The sequence below is a fragment of the Prionailurus bengalensis genome, chromosome C1 (genome assembly GCF_016509475.1).
Source record: "Prionailurus bengalensis isolate Pbe53 chromosome C1, Fcat_Pben_1.1_paternal_pri, whole genome shotgun sequence".
Taxonomy (NCBI): Eukaryota; Metazoa; Chordata; class Mammalia; order Carnivora; family Felidae; genus Prionailurus; species Prionailurus bengalensis.
The window spans coordinates 183045865-183069010 of NC_057345.1; the positions used below are offsets into that span (position 1 = coordinate 183045865).

Genomic DNA, 23146 nt, shown 5'->3' on the forward strand with positions numbered 1-23146 from the left:
GATGTCTTAGAACTGGTTATGTTCTTTACACATTTAATTACAAGTTCTTAACTTTGTTGTTGATAGTCACTGTTTTCCCCTTTACTAGAGGGAAACCAAGTTTATGTCACCAACTTCCTTTAGTCACAACTAAAGATGGAGGTATGATGTGTGGTTCTTATTTTCTCTCTTTATTGCAGCTCTTTCTTTTTTCTTTTTTCACTTATTTTGAGAGACAGGACTAGTCAGGGAGAGGCAGAGAGAGAGAGGGGGGTGGGGAGAGAGAGAGAGAGAGAGAGAGAGAGAGAGAGAGAGAGAGAGAGAATCGCAAGTAGGCTCCAAGCTGCCAGGTTGAGCCCGATGCGGGGATCAAACTACAAACCATGAGATCATGAGCCGAGCCCAAGTCAGGAGTCAGAAGCTTAACTGATGGAGCCACCCAGGCGCCTTATAGCTAGCTGGTTCTTTTCTAATCCTCTGAGGGGCAAAAAGTGCCACCGGATTTATTATATCATGCCTCACAAAGGTAGGTTGGTCATGCTTAAAATTTTAGATGAAATGAAATTGTGCTTGCAGCAGTGTGAATAAGCAAAACAAATGAGAGGTAAACCATTTACACGTAATTCGTAATTCGGTACTCTGTCTTCCTCCCCAGGCTTTTGCAAATCATCTACATGGTTTTTATAGTTCAGGTGAGCTTCTTAATGAATCAAATGAGGTAGATAGAAAAAAGTAACCTTTTTAGAAAGTTCTGATTCTAAAATATTAGAAATCTCTTACCCTGACACATTCCTTGTATATAAAATGGACAGAAATAAAACCTACATTATAGTGGTATTTTTGTAGCACTCTCCATTGTTTAACTCAGCGGGTGATTTTGGAGTAGGCCTTCAACTCATTTGCTGAGATTCCTTTTCCCAGTAGGAAAAGTAATATACTAGTTTGCAGCTCATTTACTGAAGGTAGTAATTTTACTCTAAGCCCTGCCCTACTCAGAGTGGGTATACTTGATCATATATGAATGTTTGGGTAAGTGTACAGAAGTGGGAGTAGCCATGGTCTATTTTCAAGTAGGTTTATCCTACAGTTTTATGCAGGTATATTTATAATATGTAACAATTAGTAACCAAGCAATTGGAATGGAAGTCTTTGATAACAGGCTGTCCTGTAGGTTTCCTGCTGAGCCAGGTCTTAACCCTTTCATTCCTGAAATGTGGGAGGTCTGGAGAGTCCTGGGAGAAAGGGCTGGTACAGATACAGGCCATGGGGGAACTGGACTCAGAGCTGTGGCTGTTGAACAACTTGTATGGAGGTATCTGAATACATGATGAATCAGTTCAGCTGCACTTGTGTGAACCAGCTGAACAGTAGCCTTATATAACTAGAAAGCAGCGTGGGTACCCTAAAATATAAGGAATGTAAGTACTGTATTTTATTGATATTTAGAAAAAAGACATTACATATATTGTAAAAGTGCTCATAGTAATGTGGTCAATAAAATAATTATGAGTCTTAAAACATAAGGGTAATTGGGAAGCTTTTAGTGTTCTCGACCTAAAAGATGTACTATACTGCTTTTATGAAATCTAAGGACTTTACTTCTGATTATATGAGATCTAAGGACTTCAGAATAAATTTAGACCAATTTTCTTAACCATGAATCTGAGGAAAATGGTCATTTTCTCCCAGCTAGTGACTATGGTAAGACTTGAAGCAAGGACTCAGACTTAATCTCTTCCCTACATCTCAGGACTTCTCCTGTCTGTGAAACTGGCACTAGTGGGGTCAATGGATTGGCTTTCCCCAGACAAGAAAAAAGGGATATAAGAAACTTAGTACCTTGGCAGTCAGTAGGTGTTTAGTAAGCACCCAAAAGATCTTCTTTGCAGAGACACAAAACAAAAACAAAACCTTGCTTCACAGAGGTAAATATGCAGAATAGCAAGACATGTAGCCATACTAACTGGGTTTCAATTCCAATTCTCCTGTCTGTGATCTTAAGCAAGTCACTTAGCTTCCTGTGCCTCAGTTTCCTGGGGTGGGATAATAATATCTACCTCACTGTGTTATGAGCATGAAATATATATGTAAAGCACTTAGTAACTGATCCATCGTAAGACTTGCTATTACTATTGATCACGGTTTTATGCACTCTGCTAGACATCAGTAAAACACCCCCAGAACTCATTCTATTAAACAGATTTGACTGGATGCAGAAACAGGCACACCAGACAGAATACAGATAAGCCTCACCATGAAGATTAAGTAACTGTAGGAAGCAGAGTAATAAAGCAAAGAGAAGGTGTCCAGAGCCACCTTTCAGGAAAATATGGGTTATGAATTGCTTAAGAAAAGGGGAGGAGACAATTCAGGTGGCAGGTATGCTGTGAGCAAAGGAATGGGAGCAAGAATGAGCACGAGGTAGGCAGGAGTCCGTGGAATTGCTTGGCTGCATCAGGAGTTTTTGCCGTTGGGTGTTAAGAAATAATCAGTGAATTAGGTAGTAGGAAGTGGTGGAAAGGCTTGGAAAGTTGCCAAAGTCTCAATAATTACTGTAAGTGTTGGACACGCTCTCTGAACTCAACTTTTTCTTTGAGGTTTGAAAGGCCTGCAGGAAGTGCGCTTGAGAATAAATTGTGGGGTGGAGAGTGAACTATGCAAAAGGTCTTGCGCTTAGCGCTAAATACGAGTTCCCTTTTGCCCTAAGAGACCGAAAGGTTATTTTAACAAAGGGGAGGAGTTAAGTTAGTGTAGATGTTTAACTCACGTACAGATAAACATCTTAATTTATCGATCTGAAACCTTTTGGCTAAAGCGTTTGCGCTTACAGTTTCCATTACTCATCCGCCTCCCCAGGGCTGCAGCAACCGACATGCAAAACCGGGATAAAAAGCGAGTGGTAAAGGGCGCTCCACGCATGCGTTAGAAGCCGCCCCAACTCCCCCGCAGCGTCCTTTCTTGGAACAAAACTACCGCGGAGCCACGGGGCTCCGCAGTTTGCGTAGACTCGAATTTCCTACTGCTCGCTCTGCCCGTGTGGAATCCCGAGAGTGGTGCAGTTCCCCTCCGCAAGTTGCGTTGTCCGAAGTGAATGGCTGGGTGGTGCGTGTACGCCCAGAGCGTAGCACCCATAGGCGGACGGGGTGCGGCTGCGCAGGGACCTGAGTGGGCCTTGTACGCCGGTAGCGTAGGGTGGTGTCTGACGCGCGGGCCTCCGCGACGCAGTTAGCGCAGCTGGCTTTGGTGAATACACGATTTGGTGCAGCCGGGGTTTGGTACCGAGCGGAGAGGAGATGCACACGGCACTCGAGTGTGAGGTAACTATAAAACCCCGATTTGTTTACATTCCCTCCCCCAGAACCGGCCCCATGCGCGGCGGAGACTGCGAGTCCCGGGACGGCGGGGGGGTAGAAAGGGAGACAAGAACCGGGGAGTCCGGGCTGGGTCCCTCGGGGATCCGGGCGCTGCAGTCGGCGGCGGCGGCGGCGGCGGCGACGAGCCGGAGCAGAGCGCGCGGTGGGCTGCGCGTGGGGCGCCGCGGCTCCTCGTGTGCGCTCTGGACTGCCGCGGGGTTGGCGGCCGGGCAGCCTTCGTTCCGCGTGCGGGGCCCCGCGCCCGACCCAGCCTCCTGTTGAGGCCGGGGATTCGCGCGAGGAGTGGGGGAGTGACCGCTGGGCGGGCGGGCGGCGGTTGGGGGGCTGCGCGCGGGCGGCCCGGGGGCCGAGGATGGCGTTGCCAGAGGAGGCGGGGACCCTAAGGCCGGAGGGTGGGAGGATCCGCAGTCAGGCCTTGGGGGGACTTGCGGCGGCGACGAATGCCTCGATTTTTCCTGTCCCGTTCTCCCCTCCGGTGGGGTCGGGCGAGGAGCCCCCGGGATGGAGCCTGGGCGCCGCTGTTAGCTGGAGGCTAACGGACGGTGGCGCCTCTGCTCCTGCCGCGGGAGGCCTCGTGGAGGCTTTCCTCCCCCACCAACCGAAAAGCCGAGGCGGGACGCGGGGGAGTTAACATCGAAGCCGGCTGGGGTCCCCGGAGCTGAGGCCTTAGGGTGGGGCTGAGGCTGAGTCGGTGGGGGGAGGCCGGGTGGGCCCGAAGGCGGCGTGGCGGCCCGGGCTTTGTTCCCGAAAGCCCTGCGGCGTGAGCGAAGTGGTCCCGGCTGGGGAAGTGGTAGCAGAACCGCCGCGGCCCCCGCCTGGCTTAGGGGTCTGCTCGGCTCGCTTTTCCCTTGGGATCGCCGAGCGCCCCAGCTCAGACGGGGCCCTGCGTGGGCGCGGGCGATGATGTGGAAAGTCTTCCCGTGGCTTGTGTAAAGCCCGGTTCACGTGGGAGCCTGTCCACATGGGCTGTCTTTTAGGAGTTGGGCGCGAGGAAGAAGTAATCAGCCACAGCAGCAGCCCTCCTCGGAAGGGTCGTTCGCTCAAGTCCCTGTAAAAGAGTGACATAAAGCACGTAGTTTTTTTTAAAGCACGTTACATATACTGGTGGGGCGGTTTTTGTTTTGGTTTTGTTTTACTTTAATGTCTTTTACACTGTTGAGTGCTCTGGTTTTACCTTGAAATTGAGTCGTTCTCCATAGAGCAAAACTAGCATGTGACAGGTTTACATAATTAAGAACAAATAATATACTGGAAAAGATGGAAATTTAGAATGTAGTTAATTGTAATGCACTGAAAATCTTAAGACTTTATGTACTTTTTTTTTTTAAGGGACTTTCCTACAGATTTTGAGTATGAGTCACTTGTTCTAGATTTTGGGGGGTCCATACTAGACCACTCACATCCCTATACTCGCTGAATATTCCAGTAGGGAGAGAGAGAAAGTCAGTGACAAGTGGTGTGAAGGAAATAAAACGATATACTGGAGGGATTTTTTTGTTTTGTTTTTTAATTGCTCGATTAGCCTCAGAATGATGATTTTTTTTAGATGTGGAATATATAGAATTACAACAGAAACCAACTATATTGAAATAATCAAAATATTAAATATGATGAGGTAATCCATGCTTTAGTAGAGCATTAAATAGAAAGAGTAGTTTCAGGTCTAAAGCCTAATTTTAAACTAGGACTCAGTGGTCTTTAAAGGACTTAATGTGTATGATTTTTTTTTTTTTTTGGATAAACTATAGGTACTGCATTTTACTGTGGTTTTGCCTGCATTCATAACTGAAATAACTAAATTTCAGAGATTAAGATGAGAATAGTATTTTTTTTATCCAGATTCACAAAACAATATTATACACAGACTTCTGGTTAACACCCCTGTGCAGGAGTGACTTTGGTGCTACTTTAAAATAAGAGCTTCTCTTAAGAGGTGTCAAATCAGTAACACGTGTGATGAGCTGTAATTGTTCTTCCCATTGCCAATTTATGTTCCACACTTTACAAGCCAACATGTTTCTTCCCCTTTTTGAGCACCTGATTTTGAAGTACTTTTAGGAGAGTACTACTCTAGGGTTTTTTTTTTTTAATTTTTTAAATGTTTTATTTATTTTTGAGACAGAGACAGAGCATGAGCAGGGGAGGGGCAGAGAGAGAGGGAGACACAGGATCCGAAGCAGGCTCCAGGCTCTGAGCTGTCAGCACAGAGCCTGACACGGGGCTCCAACTCACCACGAGATCATGACCCGAGCTGAAGTTGGACGCTTAACCTGCTGAGCCACCCAGGCGCCCCAAAGGTGTTTTGGTTTTTTTTTTTTAACTGATTTATGGAGAATAGGATATAGGTGTTAGAGCAAGGTAAATTATTATAAATTATTAAAGAGAATTTATTTTGCTATTCACTTCCCTCAAGCTTTAGCCACTATTGGAAAGAATTTAAGGCTCTGGAGTGAGACTTAACGGTTCAAAACTATGACCCATTATTAACTAGTTTGGTTACTTCGAGCAAGCTGCTTTATCATAATCTTTTATCTATGAACTTGTGCTAAAAAAAACCTACCTCATGGGTTTACTGTGACCTTTATAAATGACATTATGAAACAAAGAGCTGCAGAAAAACTTAGTTCTTTTGACTTCTTTTCTACATACAAATGTTTCAGTTTTGCATTAGTTGAAGGACTGCTTTATGTCTTTAACTCTGATAACGTGGTTACCCCCAGAATGAGATTTAATGGTCTCTACTGGGCCTTTGCCAAGGATAGTTATCCTATTGTTGTTACTTCTATGTAATAATCCATAGGTTTTTTTTTCTGCCTCTCAACATTTTTTTTTAGCTTACAGTTACATGTGTACATCTTGTTTTCCCTGCCTGACTAAATTTCTGACTTGGGCCCATATTCCATAACTTTCTGTCACATAATGCTCATGACACGTTATTCAGTGAATGCAAAGTTTGCTTATCAACCTCTTTAATCAAGTTTAAAATTTTAATTGAATGTAACAAAATTTAAACTTAGTATTAGCCCAAGGAAATATTTTGGATAAAAAATGTCATTCCTGGTCTCTGTAGTGCCTACTTCAATGGAAATGCCGTGGGTTTTGCTTTTATCAAAAGGACATCAACACTAGTGCTTTTTTTTTTTTTTTTGTCACTAGTGCATTTTAAACTGATACAAGAGAAATTACCCAGTAGAAACTGGAAAGAAGTATAGGTATTCAAAACAGAAAGCTATCCTTTTTCCTTTATAACAAATTTTATAACCCTATAAAGTCATCTCTCATTATACTATAATTCTCATTAAAAATATACTAACTTCAGCTTGGCGTTGACGTTAGAAGAATGCCCAGGCTGTCCCAACAGCTTGATGCTGCCGCCTAGTGTTTGATTTCCCTTGAAGTTTTCTTGAGCTTAGCTTCATCTTCCGAAATAAGATCTATTTAATATAGAATTAGATTCCTTAGTGCTAGATTATATGCAGACTACCATGGGATTTCCTCCACCTGGTTAGTGTTGCTAATAAGATGGGCACGGTCATTTTGAATTGGTTAACTTGATTGCTTTTAGCAGCTAGTTTTACAAGAATGCAGCAAGTTTTGGGTGGAGGTAAAACTGTATAATGCCAAGTTTCCCTGCAAGAATAAATGTGGGGTTTTTAAAAAACAGTAGAAAGGTGTATGTTATAGGTGTATTTTTGAAGTTAGCTTTGTATATGAATAACAGCAATTTTATTCATCTAATCTGGGTTTATGGTGTGAAAAGAGTAATAGAAAATTTTGTTTTCTGGCTTAATTTAGTCCCATTTAGCTTTGTACTGCCTTGACTGTACTGAAAATAAAATTTGAGAACATTAAACATATGGTGAGTGTTTTTTTTAATTCAGGTTTATTTTGATCTATGATTTAGAATGATTTCTGAAAAATCTCAAGGATCTGTAATAACCACAACATTTCCTGTAGTCCTATAAGGTTTCAAATTAGACCAGTTACCAGTATTCTCAACTACTTTTTTCTTTTTCATTAATTTCTGTTTATAAGTTCTTTGAGTTGACCATGCAGTGATTTTTGAGTTTTTTCCAAAGTAAGCAAATGTATTCTCAATAAAAAAGTTACTACACTCAGAATATTCAAAAATGTACTCAATTAGGTATGAAGGCAATTTACAACTTAAATTGTGAGGTGTTAAATAACAATAGCATTGAAATTATTTCCAACTGTTTAAGAAACCATACTTAATGTTTAGACATGTTAAAACAATTTATTCTATCAAATAGTGGTGTCAGATTTTATTTTTCTATTAAAATGGTTTTTTTGGTTGATAATACAGGGACTGGATATTTACTAGATTTTTAATACTTGATTTTTTTCATGTTAAAAGATGTTATTAGGGGCACCTGGGTGGTTCCGTCTGTTGAGCGGCCAACTTTGGCTCAGGTCATGATCTCGCAGTCTGTGAGTTCGAGCCCCGCGTCAGGTTCTGTGCTGACAGCTTGGAGCCTGGAGCCTGCTTCAGATTCTGTGTCTCCCTATTTCTGCCCCTCCTGTGCTCATGCTCTGTCTCCCTCTCTCAAAAATAAGTAAACATTAAAAAAAAAATTAAAAAGATGTTATTAAAATGGGGTGGTGGTGGTGGTGGTGGTGGTGGGTGGCAGTGGTTACAGGTTATTAGTATAGGGATAAAACCTAACATATTCAAGTATTTAAATTATTTTAACTAAGAGTTAGTGGTAGATGATTTTATAATTAGCTAATTTTATGATTGTATTTTATAATTATTCATTATATTGTAGATCTTTTACTGCTGAAAGGGACATAGGAGGTAGTAACTTGTCCTTGCATTAACATTTCTAACAGCCGTGTTTACACTTAATAATATGTACCCTACTTTTGGGGACCATCCATTCCATTCAAAAAAGAGGTTTTGGGGGATTAGAAAAGTGAATCAGAATGTTGTAGGAAGTATCTTTATCTTACTAATATAGTAAGATTATGTCATGGGACCAGAAATAATAAGAATTACTATGAACTACATATCGAAGAGTTATTTTTAATCCTGTAGTGATTAAGACTTGTCCGCCATTGATCACTTCAGTTTCTAGATTTATTTTCATTCATACAGAAATTAGGAAACCTAAATGGTCTTCAGTTGTAGTAATCATGAAGATGTATGTCCCACTGTCCCATTACTTTAATGTCTGTAAATAAAAAATAGTTTCAGTGCCATCACACCCATAAGCTTTTTTCTGATTTTTTCACTTTACATATTCTGTGAATTTTTGAGTTTTAAACTAGTGGTTTCCCCTACAGCTGTCTGCTGAATTTGTAATTTAAAAAAAATGTATAGATTAAGTCAAGTGTCAACAAGCTATGGCCCACGCACCAAATTAGCCTGCCTTTGTAAATTAAAGATTATTGGAAAACAGCCTCTTCATTCACTTACGTATTGTGTATGGCTGCTTTTGTGTCAAAATGGCAGAATCATTAATTATTTGAATAGCTTTTTTAAGTCTGCCAGCCCCTGGATCCAGTTCTTAATGTTGTGTAATTATTTGATGTGTTGCTGTTATTTAAAATAGTTAAATTTTCCTAGAACCTATGTGACCTAAAAACTAGTAGGAAGCCAATCGAATAGAAATTTGTAGGTAATGATGTGAGTTCTCATGTGTTTTTCACCTAGATAGTACAAATGCTTTTTGTTTCTTGTCCTTGCCATGTTTCCTTTATATGAGGATTAGCGCCTTTCTTATGCTTGGCGTTGGAATATGAAGCCTTTGGCCGTCAACCTTGGGTTACCACCTAATTCTTTTTTTTTTTAAATTTTTTTTTCAACGTTTGTTTATTTTGGGGACAGAGAGAGACAGAGCATGAACGGGGGAGGGGCAGAGAGAGAGGGAGACACAGAATTGGAAACAGGCTCCAGGCTCTGAGCCATCAGCACAGAGCCCGACGCGGGGCTCGAACTCACGGACCGTGAGATCGTGACCTGAGTTTACCTTCTCTAATTTAAAATTTAAAAGGTGATGGTGTCTTCCTTGTATCTCCTTCAGAACAGAAAATGTGCCATACTGATTTTTATGCCTTAATTCCTTTTTCTCCTCTCCCCTCCTGCCTCTGATAAAGTAACTTTATTTATTGTATACTTATAGGCCTGTGAACAAATGTTTTGGTATAATAACTCTGAAGATGAATCAGTACTTTATTCTGATTATATGCAAAGAAGTATACTTTGTGCTATGTGGTGGTTTTTTTTTTTTTTTAATTTTATTTTGAGAGAGTGTGTGCTCACGAGCGTGTGCTGAGGGGTGGCAGAGAGAGAGAGAGAGAATCTTAAGCAGACTCTATGTCCAGTAGGGAGTCCCATGCAGGGCTGGATCCCATGACCCTGGGAACATGACCTGAGCTGAAATCAAGAGACAGGCGCTCAACCAGTTGAGCCACGCAGGCACACCTGCGCTATGTTGTAGAGGAACAGAACCTTTTGATGGAGGCAGCTGTGGAGAGATTGATTTTATATGCCTTATCAAGATATATAGAATAATATGAGTAGGTATTACATTATAAAACAATGAGATCAGTAAAACAATGTTAGAAAAACAGATCTTGTGTAATTGTAATGTTTATTACATGACTAAAATTATATAAAAATGTAGAAAAATTAGGTAGTATAGATTCTGTATATTATAAAGTAGTGAAATCATGTTTTCCATTCTAGTGTATCTTTTTTAGTGTAGAATTTCAACTGACTTCATAACTTGTTAATGTTTGGAACACACTTTTTTTTTTTTTTTAACGTTTATTTATTTTTGAGACAGAGACAGAGCATGAATGGGGAAGGGGCAGAGAGAGGGAGACACAGAATCCGAAACAGGCTCCAGGCTCTGAGCTGTCAGCACAGAGCCCGACGCGGGGCTCGAACTCACGGACCGCGAGATCATGACCTGAGCCAAAGTCGGCCGCTTAACCGACTGAGCCACCCGGGCGCCCCAAGGAACACACTTTTTAAGATGTTTGTTTTAAGTTAGGATACTCTATTTTCAAATGAAGTGCCAGTGTAAATAGAAAGTTTATTTTCAAGAAAATAATCATACCAATCTAATAAAAATGAGGAAGGAAGTCAGAAAGATCTGCTAAAATCAAATAATTGTAAGATTTTGGGAAAAAGGTGCTCTTTAAATTCAGTGTAGGGGTACCTGTGCCACTCAGTCAGTTAAGTGTCTGACTTCAACTCAGGCGGTGATCTCACGGTTCGTGGATTTGAGCCCCAAGTCGGGTTCTGTGCTGACAGCTCAGAGCCTGGAGCCTGCTTCAGATTCTGTGTCTCCCTCTCTCTCTCTGCCCCTCCCCTGCTCATGTTCTGTCTCTCAAAAATAAACCAACATTAAAAACATTTAAAAAAATAAATTCACTGTGATATGTAATTTAATTTACAATTTATAAAGCAAACATAGCTTTTCCTAGGAAGATTTTTGCCTAAATACAAGTACTTGAAAATTTATTGAAGATAAAATATAAACTTTCTTAGTTAACAAGTATATGAATATTACATGTTAGTTCACTTGATGTTTTTTCCCTAAAAAAGAAACAAATTTAGGGGTCATGTTAATTTTAATTGTAGGTGTTTTTTTTTAAAGAAGAAAATACTAAAAATAGGGAGAAAAAACTTCTTAAATTTTAGAAACCATTGAAGAAATTGAAAAAAATTCATAAGTTTCATTGCATGTATATGAAAACATCTATACAGGAAAGGGAAAACATTGTAATCAAACTAAAAAGACACTGCACAGACTGACGATATTTTTTTGTAGAATATATGACCAAGTCATATTATTTAAAAGCTCATATATGTTGGTAAGAATATTGAGACACCAGGAATAATTATAAAGTATAGATAAAAATAAGGCAAAATTTTTTATTCCAAAATTAATAGTACCAAGTACTAAAGAGAATGCAATGATCATACTGCTGGTGGCAGTATAACCAAACTTAATTTCTCTGGAAACCAATTTGGAAATATGTAACAAGACCTGAAAAGTGTTAACATTTTTTTTGTAGTCTTTCCCTACATCTTGGAATTGCCCAAGCAAGTAACCAAAATTAATAGCACAAATTGAAATTATAATGATTGCGTATTGTGATTAAAACTCTACAAACAAATGCTTGTGAAACTCTTGAAACTGTAAGTAATTCATTTTCTTCCACATGTGACAAAATGTGATTTTGTTAACAAAAGCTTAAGATTTATAATTGCTGGCTTTTATTTTTAGTTTTTTTTTTTTCCTTTTTTCTTCTTCCCCAGTGAGTAATTGCAACTTGAGTGATTGCAATTCGGCTTATTTAAGCATATTTTTAGTTTTATTCAGTCAAAGTTTTATGTGAATATAAAGTATTAAATAGTCTGAGGATTTTAGGGAAAAGGATAAATAAATCAGTCCCCTGTCTTCCTTCTTTTACATTCTTCTTCCTAGAGAGACAAGGGACTTCTTTCGTTTCATTAGTTGATTATCTTGCTAATTCACTGCTATGTCTCCAATGTGTCCATTAATTCTTGTTGATTTTCAATTTAAGTCATTTGTTTAGTGAAAGATGAGGATTTAGCACTCTTCCTCCCCTCTATGTACCTTCTCCCATTTTCTATATCCCTGTTTTTTCAGTACAATTATCCTGTAATTTTGATTTAGAACATTTATATTTTAATGACTATAAATTTTATAATACACAGCTATTACAATAAACTTATTTTTTCTTTCCTGCACAACTGTGTTTTCCTGGCATTAATACTTAATTTCTTTCTTTTTTTTTTCCTATGTGCTTGTATGTCACAAAATCTTTCTCAGCTCTGTATCTAAATGTAGCTTTGTAAGAAAGGGAATGTGCCCTAGGATGACTGTTTATAGAATGATTTGTAGTTTTCTTATATGTTGGACATTGTTAAACCTGATAATAAAGATGGATTGATAATTGATAATGAAATCGGTACTTTGCTACTAAAATTAATATCTTCAGTATTTGAATTACATTTTTGTTAAGATTTTTTAAATGACAGAACTGAATCTTCACTTTGTTCAACAATTAAAAGGACCTTGATGGCTTAAAATAACTAGAAGGACACCTAAAATCACACAGAAAGCTTCCATGGTGGGGATGAAATAGCCTGCGTTGTCAGCATCATTAAAACGTGTTATAAAGAAATGTAAGAAAAAGTGTTGTAAAAAGATTGCCCTGGACATTCTGTGTTTTTGTTGTTGTTGTTGTTGTTGTTGTTGTTTTTTCCTCTGTCTTCATGGAAAGGAAGGATCATTTTATTGGCAGTGCTTATGGATAACAAGCTGGTGCAAAATAAAGGACATGTAACAGTGATACAAAGGAAGAGTCAAGATGAATGTGGTGATAAAAATTTGAGAGTGGCAGTAACTATTCTTAGAATGAAGGCAGCTGCCAGTGGTGATGAGTCAATTAGGTGTGTGTGCCTCATTCAGGTCCTAAGGTTAACACTCTACATCCTCTTCATGCTGCATGTTATGTTGGTTTATATGCATTTGGAGTGAAAGAGGTTGAAGTCCATTAACTTCAAGGGTAGCTAAGATCATAAACATTTTAGTAGCTTCAAAAGGCATCATGGTATTTTGTGACTGGTAAAGGCCATTACATTTACTAATGTCAGATCAAATATTTGTTCTTTGTATTCACAAGCAGCAGAACAGACACAAGAGTATCATAGGTGGCTTTCAACAGCATGGTTCCAGGCTCCCTGTAATGAAAGCTTGAAGAGCAGAGACTTGAGATAGACTTGTTTTGACATCAGTGAGAAAATGTAGGTTTGCACATGAATGCTTAAATACAATAAAGATGGATTTGATATGTTGATGCTTGGTTTGGTACATTGAATGAAGGCTCAAATATTTTTTTTTTTTTAATTTTTAATGTTTATTTTTGAAAGAGTGTGTGAGTGGGGGAGGGGCAGAAAGAGAGAGAGACACAGAATCTGAAGCAGGCTCCAGGCTCTGAGGTGTCAGCACAGAGCCCAACATGGGGCTCAAAGTCACGAACTGTGAGATCATGACTGGAGCAGAAGTCAGACGCTTAACTACTGAGCCACTCAGGCACTCCAAGGCTCAAATATTTTTATTCTTTCTCTCTTGGTAAAAGTTATTGAAATGGTAGCAGCACTGAATTATGCCCAAGCTCAATTATAGCATGCATCTAACTTTTTGTATGTATGAATCTTAGTGGAAATATCAAGAGATTGTTGGAACTGTGCTATTTTGGGAAGAGCTACATTGGCATTCCAAACTAAAACTATGGCATTAGTAGGTTAGGTATCTGGTGAAGGGAGGAATGAAAAACAAACCTTGAAGCTAGGACGATTTTGCCCTTCCTGTTGAGAACTCATTACTGAAATAGATTTATACCTTGAAAAGTTATTTTTTTCTTCTGCCTTGAAAAGTGATGTCAGTGAAACTGGTATGTTGTGATGATTCCTACTCAGGTACTAGTGAATTGGGTGCCTCTTGTAATCTAGAATTGGTCTTGGATGTACTAATGCTGCATGTGCTCTTGAATATTTTTGCACTTGATCTTAGCCAAAAGGCCAGGAAGCGATTGAATATTTTTGATAGCACTCTTTAAAGGAATCAAAACAAAGGGACTTCTTCTCCCTGCTTATATACTTTATGAAAGTTAAGTGAAAGATACATAGAGTCACATCTAGTGGTCATAACACTGTAGGTTAATATGCTTAATTGTTTTACAAACTTATATATACTTGTTTTACAACCAATTTTATATGCATTAGTTCAATTGATGGATAAATGTAGGTGCTTTCCCCCATTTTGCAGATGAGAAACAGTGACAGTACTGGGATGAATTTAGAGCAAAAGTTTCTGGCCCCTGGTTCTTTACTATGTACAAAAACATTATTCAACGGGAGTATAGCAGAAATGTGACTTAAAACTGGATCCTTGTTATATTACTCTTAATGCTACTTGCACTTAAATAGCATTTAACATCAGTGAAATGAAAAACGTTTAGAGGTCTTACCACTTAAAAAAAAAATACACATTTTACTTGGTTGTCATAATTACTGTGAAATAGAACAGGAATCAATATCCCCACTCTGTAAGTTAAGTAATTTGCCCAGCAACTCATAGCAAGTGAGTTGGCAGAGCCAGATCTCTATTTTTGACTCCTAGAGTAGTGTTTCTGCAGTATGCAAACAGTCTCACTGCTTCTCAGCCATTTTGTGTGTACTGCTGTTGAATCACAGAGGGAAACTAAATTGTTATCTGACTACCAGTATTGATAAAGATTAATAAAGTCATTCAGTGGTATAAGTGCCAGTTCATGTGATTCAAGATAAAAATAAAACTAATTTCTGCCATTATTTAAAGAAGTCCTGTAATGAAACCCGTAAAAAAAAAAAATGAAGTCCTTTATGAAATTGAGATACCATGTACATTTATTAAGTGGATTTTCACATTGTTAACTTTAAAGCATGATAAATTTATATAATCCAGGTTGGGTGTTTTAGTGATTTTTCTTTTGTTTTCTCCTTCATCGATCTTCAAAATACCAATCTAGAGCATTGAAATGGCTAGTTTTAAAACCTTGCTAAGCAATTTATAGTATTTTTCTTATTATTTTGTGATTGTGTTGTGTGCGTATGTATGAGAGAGCAAACTGAGATACAGACCAAAACTTTGGATTCTTTCATTTGGTTTTCATTTTTCTTTTAAAAAATACCAGCTTGAGTATTTTTTTTTTTTTTGAGTATTTTTTTTAAGTCAAATGTTGAGTGATCATACACAGGATATACTACATTAGTTGGCCTTTCCAGTAACAGCAACCTATTGTTGCCAATAGAATTATTTTAGTGTTTATTAGTTATTTTTCTTATGTCAAGCAATCATTTTGTTAACTAATCTATTGATCATATTGACTTTGTAATATTAACTGTAAGTAATAGACAATTTGTTTTCCCTTTAAAAGTGTTCTGGTAGTATACATTGGTAATTATCTCAGTGTTCTCTACGTTATTTTAAAATATGCTGATGTTGTACAGAGTCCTAGACATTCAGGTTAGAGGACTATCACAAACTTGAACTATCACCTTAATCATGTTGTATATCTTCTCTGGGTCTTAGATTTCTGTGTGTAAAATAAGACTGTTTAGCTAGTATACTTAAATATCTTTTTATCTTAAACTTTCTGTGGTTCTGTTATGTCTGTCTATATGAAATCAAGTTAATTGTCTTTAGACAAAATATCTATAGAAATATAATGTTAGCAATTAGTGTAATTTCAGAGTTTGTTCTTGATATAGGTGTTTTATTTAAAAATTTAAAAAATTGTAATTTGGCACTTTATTCAGGAAAAATTATAATTGAAAGCCTATAATTAAAGATGTTTGTAAGCTTTTATAAAAGAGCTTGGTATGGAGATTATCAGCCCTAATTACTTATGTTTCTTTTAAGTGTAGTCATATAGTGTTGTTTTTTTTTTTTTAATATATGAAATTTATTGTCAAATTCGTTTCCATACAATACCCTAGTCATATAGTTTGTTAAGTAAGATCCTTTGGTTACCAATAATACCTTTCTTCTTTGTGGTTAAGAAGTGGATTTTCTCTTACATTATTTTTAAGTGCATGTGACACTGGTAAAATTAGGTCTATAGTTTAAGTTATGTAAGTATCAGTATATTGGTTTTGAAAATGTACTGTTATTATATAAGCTGTTATCATTGGGAAAATCAAGTGAACAGTGCATGGAAACTGAACTGTTTTTATAACCTATTATCTTGAATTATTTTAAAATAAGTTAAAAAATAAATTTGTCTCTGGAGATGGTTAAATATAGATCTGTTTCTACAAGCTGTATATTGAGAATTTTACTAATTGGAAATTAAAATACACTTTTTTTTAAGGTTTTATTTTTAAGTAAATTCTATAGCCAACATGGGGCTTGAACTCACAACCTCCATAGCAAGGGTTGTGCGCTCCACCCACTGAGCCAGCCAAGCGCCCCTGAAGTATATAGTCTTTATATATACTTTACATAAGGATTTTTAAAAAGTATATATACTTTACATAAGGATTAAACATTGTTTTCTCTCAAATAAAACATACCTCCAGCAAAGTACCCAAATGTTAAGTATAAACTTTGACAAATTTTCATGAAGTGAACACACCCATGTAACCAGCACCTAAGAAATAGAGCATTAACAGCAGCCCAGAATTCCCCTCATGACTTCTCCCTGCCACTTCCCATGCCGAATTACAACCACTACCTTCACTAAATATATAGTTCTGACGCTAATGTTGAAATATTAGTGACTTTTACAGAAAAATATTGGTAGATCTCATTTTTATTTGCATTGAAAGCAAAATATTTCCATGAGAAATTGTATAATTGATTAGCACAGTGATTGTTATTTAATTGTGAATTAACCTGACTCTTACTGTAGAAATTATACAATGATGGAATATTTAAGCTTTTAACCAATGATATACTGGAAATCAGTAACAGAAGATGCAATGAAAATTGAACGTGTAATGGCAACTGCTCGTTGTTCAGAATCCATTCATCCTTTCTGGTGCAGTAGGATCATTCACAGATGTCTTACCCAGAAGGCTCGGGTAAACAACTAGATACATTTGCTGAAGTGGAAAACTAACACATTGTCAATGCACAGAAACTTAGAAAACTCCAAAACACACAAAAAAAGAGACAATAGAATATCTTGGCTTGGGCAAAGCTCAGTCCTACAAAGGCCAGTACTTAGGGTTGAATGATAAATGGACTTAGGCGACATATTCTCCATTCCTTCTTGACAGAAAGGATCCTCTTTTTGCTGTGGTTAGAAAAGGATCCTTAACCTCCATGGAATGCTTGAGAAACTCCTGGATAAGTTGTGGTTGAGGCTATATGTGCCAGTCTCCTTAGAGCTGATTGAGGCCATGTGACTAAGTTCTTGCTATTGGAGTATTAGAAGTGATACATGCAATGTCTGCTTCATTTGCTGCTAAAGAAAGTTCTGTACCTGGACTTCAATTTTTTCTGTTTTACTAATGATTGGAATAGCACTCATGTAAGGCTGATGTATCTGATTGATTGGAGTGGAGGTGCTCACAGACCTGGAGCAGTCATCTTGGACTGTTTTGTTGTTGTTGTTTTTTAATTTGTTTATTTGGGGCGGGAGGGGGGCGGGTAGAGGCTTCACGCAAGTGGGGAGAGGGGCAGAGAACAAGCAGGGAGGGAGAGAATCCTAAGCAGGCTCCACGCTGTCAGCACAGAGCCCAGCACGGCACTCAAGATCCCATGAACTGTGAGATCATGACTTAAGCCAAAATCAAGAGTTGGACGCTTAACTGACTGATCCATCCAGGTGCCCTGTCTTGGACTGTTTTTGACGGAGAAATAAACTTGAGTGTTTCTTAAGCCATTGCCCTTTTGGGAGAGGTTCTTTGCAATAGCTGTTTGGTCTATGCTAACTAATTCATACTTCATCCAAATGACTCTCAAAGCACACATTTGCTGTAGCAGTTCTGAACTAAAGCTGGAAAGTTTATGAATGATTTAAACACATAACACAGGTTTAAAATTACATGTCACTCATGTGCTTGCATTCCTATGATCTCTTACATGTAAATAATTAGAGGAGTCAAGATATTTAGAATTCTTGGCAATAAATAGAGTACTATACATTTAAAACATGACAAATGAAAATTTAAATCTCAGACCATCTGGTTTTTGTGTTTCATGTGAAACTGGTAACCAAAGAGTTAATGGGACTAGCAAGCACAGCTGCAGCTTTAACCCAGACCTTTTATTTTGTTTGTCTTTAAATATCTCTGACTCTCCTCTTTGAGGGAGGCAGATTTGAGCCTTCCTCTCTTGTTGCCTTGTCTCCTTGTTTGACTGCCTTTCAAATAAACCCTTTCCTGGCTGTATACTCAGTGTTGCAGTGATTGGCTTTGCTGTGCATTGGGCATATGAACTTGGGTTCAGTTACAAATTTGGCAAGCCAACCCGGCGCTCTTTGCCTCTGGTTTGTTGGTCCCCAGTCAGTAATAGAAGTCTGATGACAAGTCCAAGCAGCTGCCTTGGCTCTTTTTCCTGGGGACCATCCCCAGAGCCCCACCCCAACAGGGCACCATTGACTTTTGGTGCTCAGTTTAGCCCTTGTGGCAAGGAAACCATTTTTGGTTTGGACGGATGTCTATTGGTAAGTGCTTCATGTGCCATGCTTGGCCTGTGAGCTTATTTCTTCCTTCTCTTTGGTTTGGCTTCGATTTTTTTCTCTCATTTGATTACCTCCAAGTAGGGAGTTTTGGTTCTCTTAACCTTTTTTTGCTTAAAGAATGGCTAACTAGGAAGTCATTTGGTTCCGTTGGTGAAGCCTTACTTTTGAGGAGGAACCAGTGCTCACAGAGGTGCTATGGACTTCATTTGGTTTGTTTGTTGCCTGCAGCTTTTGGTATCTTTGGACAAAACTGGCCATATTCTAATTGGAAAATGGGAAATGAAAATTCATTTCCCACATGTAGACCTTTGGGTTGTAGTCTCCAAAATTGGGCAATGTTTACTTACGAATCTATGGAAAGAAAAAAAATCATCTTTTTGTAACACTGCTTGGCCACAATATTTATTTGACTCCAGAGAAAATGATTAATTAATGGACCCATAAATTATAATACCATCTTCCAATTAGATTTGGTTTTTTTGTGTGTGGGTTTTTTTTTTATTTTAAGTTTATTTGGAGAGTAAGAGAGAGAGTACATGGGTGAAGGAGGGGCGGAGAGAGAGGGAGAGACTCCCAAGCAGGTTCCACATTGTCAGCATGGAGCCTCACTCGGGGCCAGTCCCATGAGCTGTGAGATCATGATCTGAGCCAAAACAAAGAGTTGGATGCTCAATGAGTCTTAATGTCGGAAGTACCCCATATTTGGAATTGGTTTTTCTATCTGTTAGAAATAAGTTTTTTAGATTTATGGTCTAAATTTTTAAACAGAGGTTTTTCTTTATCTTTGAACTGCCTACAAAAAACCCTCTGTATTTGCCTTTAGAATCTCGTTGCCACCTTGGCTAAATAGGTAAGTTTTGTGATGATCTGTAATCCTATTTAAAAAACCAGTTTTTTAATGTTTATTTTTGAGAGGTAAACAAAGTGCAAGCAGGGGAAGGGCAGAAAAAGAGGGAGACACAGAATCTGAAGCAGACTCCAGGCTCTGAGCTGTCAGCTCAGAGCCTTACATGGGGCTCAAACCCACGAACTGAGATCATGGCCTGAGCTGAAGTTGGTCGTTTAACCGACTGAGCCACCCAGGTGCCCCAGATCTGTAATCCTATTTTAAGCGTCTTCTTTAAAACCTGATATTTCTATTTTCCCAAATTCAAGTAATTAACTCCCTTCCCTTCCCTTCCTTTCCCTTCCTTTCCTTTTTTCTTTTCTTTCAGAGAGAGTGCATGTGCCCGCGAGTAGGGGAGTGGGGGGCAGGGGAAGAGAGAGAAAGAAAGAAAGAAAGAATCCCAAGCAGGCTTCACACTCAGCACAGAGCCTGATGCAGGGCTCAGTCTCACAAACTGAGATTATGACCTGAGCTGGAATCAAGAGTCAGATGCTTGGGGGGTGGGAGGGAGGGGAGGGTGGGTGATGGGTATTGAGGAGGGCACCTTTTGGGATGAGTACTGGGTGTTGTATGGAAACCAATTTGTCAATACATTTCATATATAAAAAAAAAAAAGTCAGATGCTTAACTGACTGAGCCACCCAGGTGCCCCCCCCCCCATTCAACTTCTAAATGAAGTCTTTTTGACTAATGAGTCTAGTTTATTTGGTATATCAAATTACATGAGAAGCATTATCAAAGAAGATGATAAACCTTCTTAGGTTATATTGTAATGGTAAATGCTATAGCTGTTCCAGAAATTATGTAAAATTCCTAATGAATGTTTTCATATATCCTCATAAAATGTCATCACTTGTAATTTTAATTACCGAAGTGTCCCAGAATTTCCTTGTTAATTGCATTGTAATGACAAATACCTGATACCTTTAAGAGATCATAAAATTAAACCAAGAATTCCCAGAACTAGTGAGAAAACTGCATTGTTTTTTGTGGAGATGAGGGTGACTTTAGAGAGAAGTTATGTTTCAGTAGTGCACCTTGGTGGATGTTAGATTCCAGTTCTGATTAACTATCTTTGTTGTTTTTGTATAAAACTGGTCTGGATCCTGAATTCTTCTGTTTTTCTCAAATGTCTGGCTAAGACCCTCCAAACTAACATTTCTAATTTTCTCCTTTCCTCTTCACTTGGAATCATTGAGAACTAAAACTGCCCTTTTTTTCCGAAGCCCTGCAAACTGAGGCTAGACACTTTGAGGTATACTTCAGAGAAAATTGCCACAACAGCTCATGTTTAGACAGTCTTCATGCCTGTTGCTGTATGGGCCACTCAGGTCACCAGAGATATACAGATAATTGAGCAAGTTTATCCCAGCTGTCCTCATTTGACAGATCTGCTGTTGGAACATCCAGATCTTAAGATGTTCACAGAAGCAGTTTTATGGATCAAGGATAAAGAAGAACACTGGATGCAGTGGTAACCTATCAGCTATTATTCATTGCCAAGATCACCAGAAATTAGACTGCTTGATTGCTCAAGGGAACAGGTGGGCCTATCAAGCTGCCAAGCTGGCACCTCAGAAAGATTCCAAAACCCTCTGTAATGGCTTTAGTACGAGACATAGACTTAACTAAGTATCAACCCCAGTACTCTTCTCAAGACCTAAAAGAGGTGGAGAATGGGATTTTGGACACATTACTGGCACTAAAGCCAGCTGGAAATACAATGAACAGGAGATAATCCTTATCCCAGAACATCTCATGGAAAAAATAGTCATATTCACCAAAGCACCCCACATGGGTGAGATTGTTACTTTTCAGTGGATCCAGAAGTACATTGTGGGTCCCAATCTTTAGAGAACCATCAAAAAGTCCAAAATGTGACATTTGTGATGAAAACAATCATAAGACTGGGCCCCCACCATTTCTAAAAGGTGTACCACTTAGAGTTATCAAACCTAAAGAAGACTGGCAGGTAGACTTTACTATGATACTACAAACAACAAGTGATTTTTGATATTTGCTAATATTTGTAGGCACCTTGTACAAGTTGAGTTGAACTTCTCCATGCCATTCAGAGAAGGCATCAGAAGTTATCAAAACACTGCTAAACAAAATCATTTCTAGATTTGGATTGCTGCTAACAATTTAGAGCGACAATGGAGTGGTATTTGTGGTGAAAGTCACATAAGCAGTGTCCAGTGCCCTGGGCATTAAATAATGAAAATTACATGCTTCATGCAGAAACAGAAAATCAGCTGGGAAAACAGAAAAATGAACCATATGCTTAAATGAACCATATGCTTAAAAGAACCTTGGCAAAATTTTGCAGAGAAACCAATTCAACTTGGGGAAAAAATCTTGTGGGTTGCCCTGCTTTGGGTAAGAGTGGCCCCTAGCAATAAGCTTGGCTTAAGCCCCTATGAAATGTTGTATGGAAGACCCTGTCTACATCCTTTTTATGCCTTAAGAGTTCCTGATGGGAGCACTATGGATACTATCAGGTATGTTCAATATTTGGGAAATACTTAACTGATATACATAAGTTTGCTTCCAGCAGGTTGATGTGTACCCCACAGATGTTCACTTATACCACGTGATACCTGGAGACTTGGTGTTATTAAAGAGAAGCACTCAGAGGACCTTGTTGGACAGGACCTTCTGCAGTGCTGTTGACCATCCATTCTTCAGTGAAACTAAAGGGAGTTAAGCCATGTATTTATCACTCAAGTGAAGCTGGTTCCATAAGAATCCACAGGTTCCCTATACCCTGTTGGCAAGGAGAACGTTGAAAAGAACGCTCCTTGGATCAGTGAGCCTCTGAAAGACCTAAAACTACTATTTAGGACATTTGGTTATCAGTATTTTGTATTTTCAAGTGTTTGCAACCTCTCAAGCTTGGAAAGATAATTCCACCATTAGTATTTCTCTGACGTTGGTCAAGGCTGGCAGTCTTTCTCACTGTTGGCTATATCATCCTGAACCCAGGACAGAGTACCACCACAGCAACCCAGTAATAATGCCTATAACTAACCTTTCTTTGCTCCTTTCATGTAATTTGACGCTCTCCATCAACTTAGAGTCAGGTTCATCAAGTCATTCAATTAACCATACTTCTTGGTTTCAAATGATACCTTCAGTGAGTCTGCAGAATGAAATTATTGATCCTCCTGAATTAACAGGAGTGCTTTGTGCATCCCTAGGTTACATTTTGTATGTGGATAGGAATATGTTGCTAGGGGAACCAAAGTACAAAAAGTCTTGGTAATGCAGAATGTTGGGTTTCAGTTGGAATGTTGGAACTAAAGAATATTTCTAAATGAGTGCGGAAAGGTTCTAGTCTACTAACTCCAGTCTTTGCCACATTTCAGTTAGAAATAACTAGAGTGGTCGTGGTCCTAGTTCCCTTGAGAACGAGGAATGGTAAAAAGACAATGGGGTTGAAACAAGTAACCATAGGTTAACAGGACTAGTAAGTGCAGCTGCAGCTTTCTACCCAGACCTTTTTTTGTTTGCCTTTAAACATCCCTGAATGTCCAGCAGACTTGAGGCTTGCTCTCCCATCTTGTTGTCTCCTTGTTTGCTTCTCAAATAAACCCTTTCCTTGCTGTATACTTGTTTCAGTGATTGGCTTTGCTGTGCTTTGAGCATACGAGCTTGTTTAGCGACACAT

General features: G+C 38.7%; 1 protein-coding gene across 2 annotated transcripts in view; it reads left to right on the forward strand.

Moving 5' to 3' along the window:
- SLC39A10 (solute carrier family 39 member 10) overlaps positions 1–23146 on the forward strand; it is a 145012-nt gene that overhangs the window by 73718 nt on the left and 48148 nt on the right. The window contains exon 1 of one of the 2 annotated variants that reach the window (XM_043577360.1): positions 3393–3495. The exons of the other annotated variant lie outside the window; for it this stretch is intronic. The gene's annotated coding sequence lies outside the window, so the exon portion shown is untranslated. Of the gene's footprint in view, positions 1–3392; positions 3496–23146 lie in introns of those variants that run through there. 2 annotated transcript variants of the gene reach the window in all.